This window comes from Capsicum annuum, chromosome 2, assembly GCF_002878395.1.
Source record: "Capsicum annuum cultivar UCD-10X-F1 chromosome 2, UCD10Xv1.1, whole genome shotgun sequence".
In the NCBI taxonomy this organism is placed as follows: Eukaryota; Viridiplantae; Streptophyta; class Magnoliopsida; order Solanales; family Solanaceae; genus Capsicum; species Capsicum annuum.
The window spans coordinates 63,555,997-63,562,151 of NC_061112.1; the positions used below are offsets into that span (position 1 = coordinate 63,555,997).

The 6,155-nt window shown below is 34.2% G+C and overlaps 1 pseudogene; it reads right to left on the reverse strand.

Moving 5' to 3' along the window:
- Nucleotides 1–396: 396 nt before the first annotated feature.
- Nucleotides 397–1,295, reverse strand: LOC107857783 (annotated as a pseudogene).
- Nucleotides 1,296–6,155: the final 4,860 nt, after the last annotated feature.

A 6,155-nucleotide genomic window follows, 5' to 3' on the forward strand; every position in this document is an offset into this window, starting at 1 on the left:
GTTTTACAAATTTCTCTCACTTATGTTGTATGAAAAACTATATTATTTTGGACTGCTCTGTGTACCAGTACATCTGTATTAACCCTTTATATTTCAGGATTCTGAGATACAGTCCCAGGGTCCCATTAAGTAGTAGATTGACTTGTCAGAAGTTTGCAGCTGGTGAGCCTCCCATACTTCGGAAGGCCTGGTTATGAAACTTGTCATTATTATTTTATTTTGATTCACTGTCTGACTGGGGGCCTTGTCCCAGATTTCAGACAGATGTCATTTTCAGTTGTTAGAGATTTCGCAGACTAGTGTCAGGTGTTTTGAATGTTTCATGAACTCATTTTTTTAATTGTTCAGTTAAAGAAAAAAATAGTGACCATGTTTCCATCTTGTGTTGTTTTTCTTCTAATTTATTATATTGCATGAATGTTGTGCATGATTACTAAATATAGATGGGGTGCCCGGGCCTTCATAGTTTGGGATGCTCGTTACGGCCAGGGCCCCAGCTCGGGTTATGATTGTGGGAGCTTTGGAAAATTCTACTAAATTCTTCTTTGTTGCACCAACAAGTATGATAACATCAAAAGGCATATACGCCAATACATTAAACCACCTGCACAACACATAAGTTTCATAGTAACTGCACTTCCAACAACACCACACAAATTAAGGGCAATATACCTCCTTAGACTCTCAACAAAATCAAGTACCGTCATATTCAATGAATCAAGGTCTAAGATTTTATCACATGCTTCCAATGTCCTTTCTAAAACGTGCCCCGACAGTGGCTTGCCACTGATAGTTGATGTTGTAACAGTAACAATCATGATAATAATTGAAGTTAACAACCCCTGTAAATCAACAAGAGTTAAATCCATCTCATTATCAGTTCTTTTAATAACTCTACCATAATTAATTGGATAATTAACGAGTGAATCTAACTCAAAAAATTCCAATCGATACTTATTACGTATAAAATTATGGATTATGTCAATTTCATCTTCAGTATCAACTGATAATGCGTTACAATGTACTATCAACTTATATTCTGGATCATCTTCTTCTAGAAGTGCGTCACCTTTATTTGCGAAAAATAGGGCATCTTCAACTTTATGCATTATGTCGATATAATGACATGATTTTTGTAGCATCAAAACATTATCTAGATCATACTCATCATGGTGATTAAATGCTAATTTTCCGTATCCATCTTTCTCCATATTTTTATGAACATCAATTGTATTGTCATCTAATTCATCCAATTCGTCCATCTCTGCTAAGAATAAATCAAAAAGAGTTGTCATTGTTGATAGTAAATTTACTCAAAAATACTAAATTTGATTCATAATAATTTTGCTGCAAAACACTTAGCTAATTCACAACAATTTGATTATATTATATGATAGCTAATTTGAGTTTTGATTGTTTATATAGATGTAAATAATTTCCTTTACCCCTTCCAACAAAAATAGTAATTATAATTCTTGATCCTACTACTGTATAGCTAACATAGTTTAATAAAAAGGCCAATAGAAAGCCATAACAATTCTATACCTTCTTGAAGGATTCTTGAAATGCAACTACCTCATCCACATAGGCATTGAACAAAAGAAATGACACAAGAGTTGCAAATCCAATTCAAATCCCTTGGTTGTAGCTTGGCAGTGTTTCCAACAACATCAAGAACATCAGTTATTTCACGAACACTTTTGGGCTTTATATGAAAAAGCTTATTGAACGAACCAAGCTAACAAAAGATTACTATAAAAGAAGTCACAACCACATGCTTTTGCTCAGAAACATTAGCATCACCTGTTGGCTCATCTCAACAATTCCACCATCATTATCAACTATTGGACCAAACATATCCAAGGTGAGAACATACATTGATGTACTAAGAATTTTCATAGTTGCTACAGTAGTGTTAAACAACCCCTAGTTGGATTTCCAACTTCATCTGTCAATCCTGAAGTGCAATCAAGCCAAAAAGTAGAAACAATAGCCAACTTATGACAAAGACAGATAGCAATGTGGATTCCAAACCCAAACTAACACCCACTATTATGTTCATTCATGGCCAGTAGATCTAGCAAGGGCCAAGGTATGAACGAGATTATACTTGTCATCAGTCTAGTACTTTGAGATCCCAACAAAGACAAAGGCAGTTACAACTCCAACCAAACTGCATAAAACAAAATTCAACCAAGCAGAAGGTGTAGACACATAATTTTATCCCTTCTGAGAGTGTATTTTTACCCATTTACCCCATCTTATCATGCACTCTCAATCATGTGATAATTCTTCCCACTAAAAGCTAAATAAACAAATCCATAACCATCTTATCCTAACAAACCCTCAACAAATTCACCACCCACCCTAACTAATTTTGCCATATCACACTCCCTACCCCATACCCCTTTATACCCACATACCCTACCACACTCATAATATACACACATAATGACATATATAATACATACACACTATATCATGCATCATGATTTAGGAGGGTCACACACACACCATACACGAATATTCACATACACGCACAAACTGACACATACATATAATTGTCCATTTTTTATTTTCCAATAGAAGAGAGAACATATACCTTCACTGGAAAAATACACATACTAGGAACTCACCAGAGAATACGCACATAATTCTTTACACACAACACGCACATAGTGAAAAAATACATACACCATCACACACACATATTCTATACATATCAATATACACCTATTGAAAAATAAAAATAGGGTGAAAAGGGGAAGTAAAAATAAAAACTCGAAGGAGGTTCAGTCGTGAGAAAAGGATAAAGAGGAGAAATAGGGAGAAAGGGTAAGATGGGGACTTTTCTAGTGAGAACTCACCGAAAAACATCATGATTGTCTATTTCTTTCAATATATGTCATCATTAAGCTCGTTGGAGCTCCGGTGTAACAAAGAATAGCAGGTCCAGCTTCATTATGACCAAATTTGAGCTGAACAGTCATACACGTCCCTGTTATTAGCTCGAATCTCACCATACATAGTGAAACCAGCGCCCCAATCAACAAAATTCAACCCATTTCAGTCTATTGCAAAAAACTCCACCCAAAATGACCAAAATAGTAAAAAGGTCAATAGGATCGAGTGGATAGATAGGATTGTTCGAGTTTGGGGTTTCAAGTGAAGGATTTTGGATCCGATTCCATTCCTCACTTGTATGATTCAGTATAATACAAGTACTCTTTCTTAACTCTTTCTCTTTATTTTACTTTAAATTTGGAAATTGATGTCATGATTATGTGTTGGATGATCTTGATTGGGTGATATTATTGACGTTGATGTTGCTTGTTTATGGATAATTGATTGTGATATGAATTTGATGATTAGTACTTCTAGGATAACCATGTCTTGTATAAGAAATTGGTGTTGAAAATTAATTTGGGAGAGGGAATTGAAAATTGGTAAAAGTGAATATCGACTCGTGTTGATTAATTGGTTCGCTTGATTTGAAATGGACGTTAATTTCATCGAACTTTATAGTATCATGTGTTAGGTCGTCAAATTGATAGGCAAGAGATAGGGAGTAGGCAAATTTAGAGATTGTGGATTATTGAATATTTGAAATATTGGTTGAATGGTTTTGGTTTTCACGCATTGAAAAAAAGGTATTCATTTATCTAGGGAATGCCCAGAGACACATTATACTTATTCACCGGGAATGCCCCAAATTATCATGTATGCAAAGAAGGCTCATGATCAAGGCCCAAGGCATCGGGTAGAGCATAGTCTAGGATTAGTTTAGAATAGAATTTACATTTTCATATTTTCTATTTTTGGGACTGAATAATTCAGACTAGACATTATTTTGGTTTTGAATTTTGTTTGATTTGTTTGTTTGCTTGTTTTATGTATTTTGTTGGTCTATTCATTTCATAATGTCGTACTAGCCGCTATACTCTATAAAAAAAACTGGGGTCGAACCACGGGATCGAGGGGTGCCTAACACCTTTTCTTCAGTCAATAGAATCTGTTAGCCAGAATCTCTGTTTGCAGATCAATTTAAAAGAGTCAAAATTGTTTTGAAAAATAATTCCCAAAGGTGACTTGGCACACCAGATTTATGCCAAGTGGTGACTCTGATTTTTGATTGTTAAAAGTTTTTTTCAAAGCAAATTCTTTATTTTTGTCACTTTAACAACAAAACTCTTCCAAAACTTAACATTATTTTTTGGGTAAAGCGGGGTGTGACAGCTCTGGCGACTCCGCTAGAAATTTTTCAGAATTTAAGATTATTTTTAGGAGTTGTATCGGCTTTGTTTGACACTATAGGTGTATAAAGATTTTATTTATGTTATTATTTGTGTTATTATTTATCATTGTTGGATGCATATATGCTACGTGCTTATTGTTTTCTCTTATGTGTTACCACTTTATATCTGACATCATTTGCATAACTCAAGTTAATTTTTTCTACAATAAGTCCCAGAGTACACGTCGTGTACACGAACTCTAGTTGAGTCATCCTTAATTTAGGAGGGGGAAACATCATATGTATAGAGTGAGTGGAAAGTTGTCACAACCATTATCGACCATACACTCCCTCGAACAGCCTTGTTAGTGGACCCCAGCCTAGGTCAGCCTTTAGGTCATGCTTATCTGCATCGTATTGAGACCTAGCGGGACCCACTTGGTCCTTTGTAGGTGACTCACCCATAAAGCATCCCTACGTGCTAATTGTTGCATATTTGAGGGTAACAGGGTCATTTAACAGATTGATTTGGGGAAAGCATGCGCTAGAACTAAAGAAAAGCGTGTTTGTAAAAAAAGAGGAAAAAAGGAAAAAAGTGAAGAAAAAGAGTTTCATAGTTCTTAGAGTTCTTTATGGCTTTTATTTTTCACAATCAAAAATTCAAAAAGATTTTTTACCTTTTTCACTCATTTTCTCAAAAAAACAAAAAAATCAAAAAATATTTTGTCTTTGTTTCCTTTAGCAATTATTCATAATTCAGAAATTTCAAAAAAAAAAAATATTTTCTTTAATAGGAGCTTTTTATAAAAGGAATTCAAAAAAAGATGGTTGATGTTTTGTACATTTCATATAATGAAAATATCTAAAAGATTTTCTTTTCACAGTTGTTGGTGTATTTTGGTGTGAAGTGTCAAATCAAAAACTCAAAAAAGATTTTATTGGAGTTTCTCATTATCTGACTAGGTTTTGTCACTCAAGTCGTGATTTAGTCTGTCCGTTATTATTTAATTGTCCAATTTGGACAAACTATGCACACCTGATTCTCCTCTCTCGAGGGTGAGATACGTAGGCAGCCCTTCTAGGGTTCGGTGATCTTATTTCAAAAATCTAAAAATATTTTCTTCAGTCTTTATTTAGAGTAGGTGTCATACACATCTTTAAAAGAAAATGACAAAAAATATTTTTCTTTAATAGGTTCAAGTTTTATTTTCGTATAAAATTTGAAATATAAAACCCTAAAAGATTTTCTTTGGTAATCTTTGGTTTCATTTTGTATAAGATTTTAAGGCTGAAAAATTCAAAAAAGTTTTTTGTCAATCATTTTTACCATTTGTTATTTTCTTTTATTCTTAAAGTTTCAAGAAAAAAAAGAAAGAAAGTTTGATCGGTTATGTTGTGCCAAAACTTCACTAACTATGCACACCTGATTCTCCTCTCTCGGAGGTGAGATATATAGGCTCTCTTCTTGGGTTCGGTGATCTTTTCAAAAGTAAAAAAGAACAAAAAAAGGGAAAAGGAGGTTTTGAAAAAGTATTAAACTCTAACATATGTGTTATCTCCTGCTTAGTTAGTTTAAGGTGGTTGGTTTGTGACATTCTAGCTGGTCTTCCACATCACACCTGATTCAAGGAAGAGTTAGTTGTGTTCAATAAGGATATAGAGAGTGACATCATGGATCAAACAAAGAGTCAGGAAAATGAGAGTTTAAAGAAAGAGATTGTGAGACTAATGCAACAAATGATGGAAATATATCGAGCTTGGAACAGTGGGCTACCTCCTCCTCCATTCCTCACTATTAACCCCACAAATACCTTGAGATTTCCATCACCATTGCAAGCTTCATTTCCTAATATTATTTATCCACCACAACATGCCCCATAATTCATTCCAAGCCAAAAGTATCCCAATGTTTCCACCACTC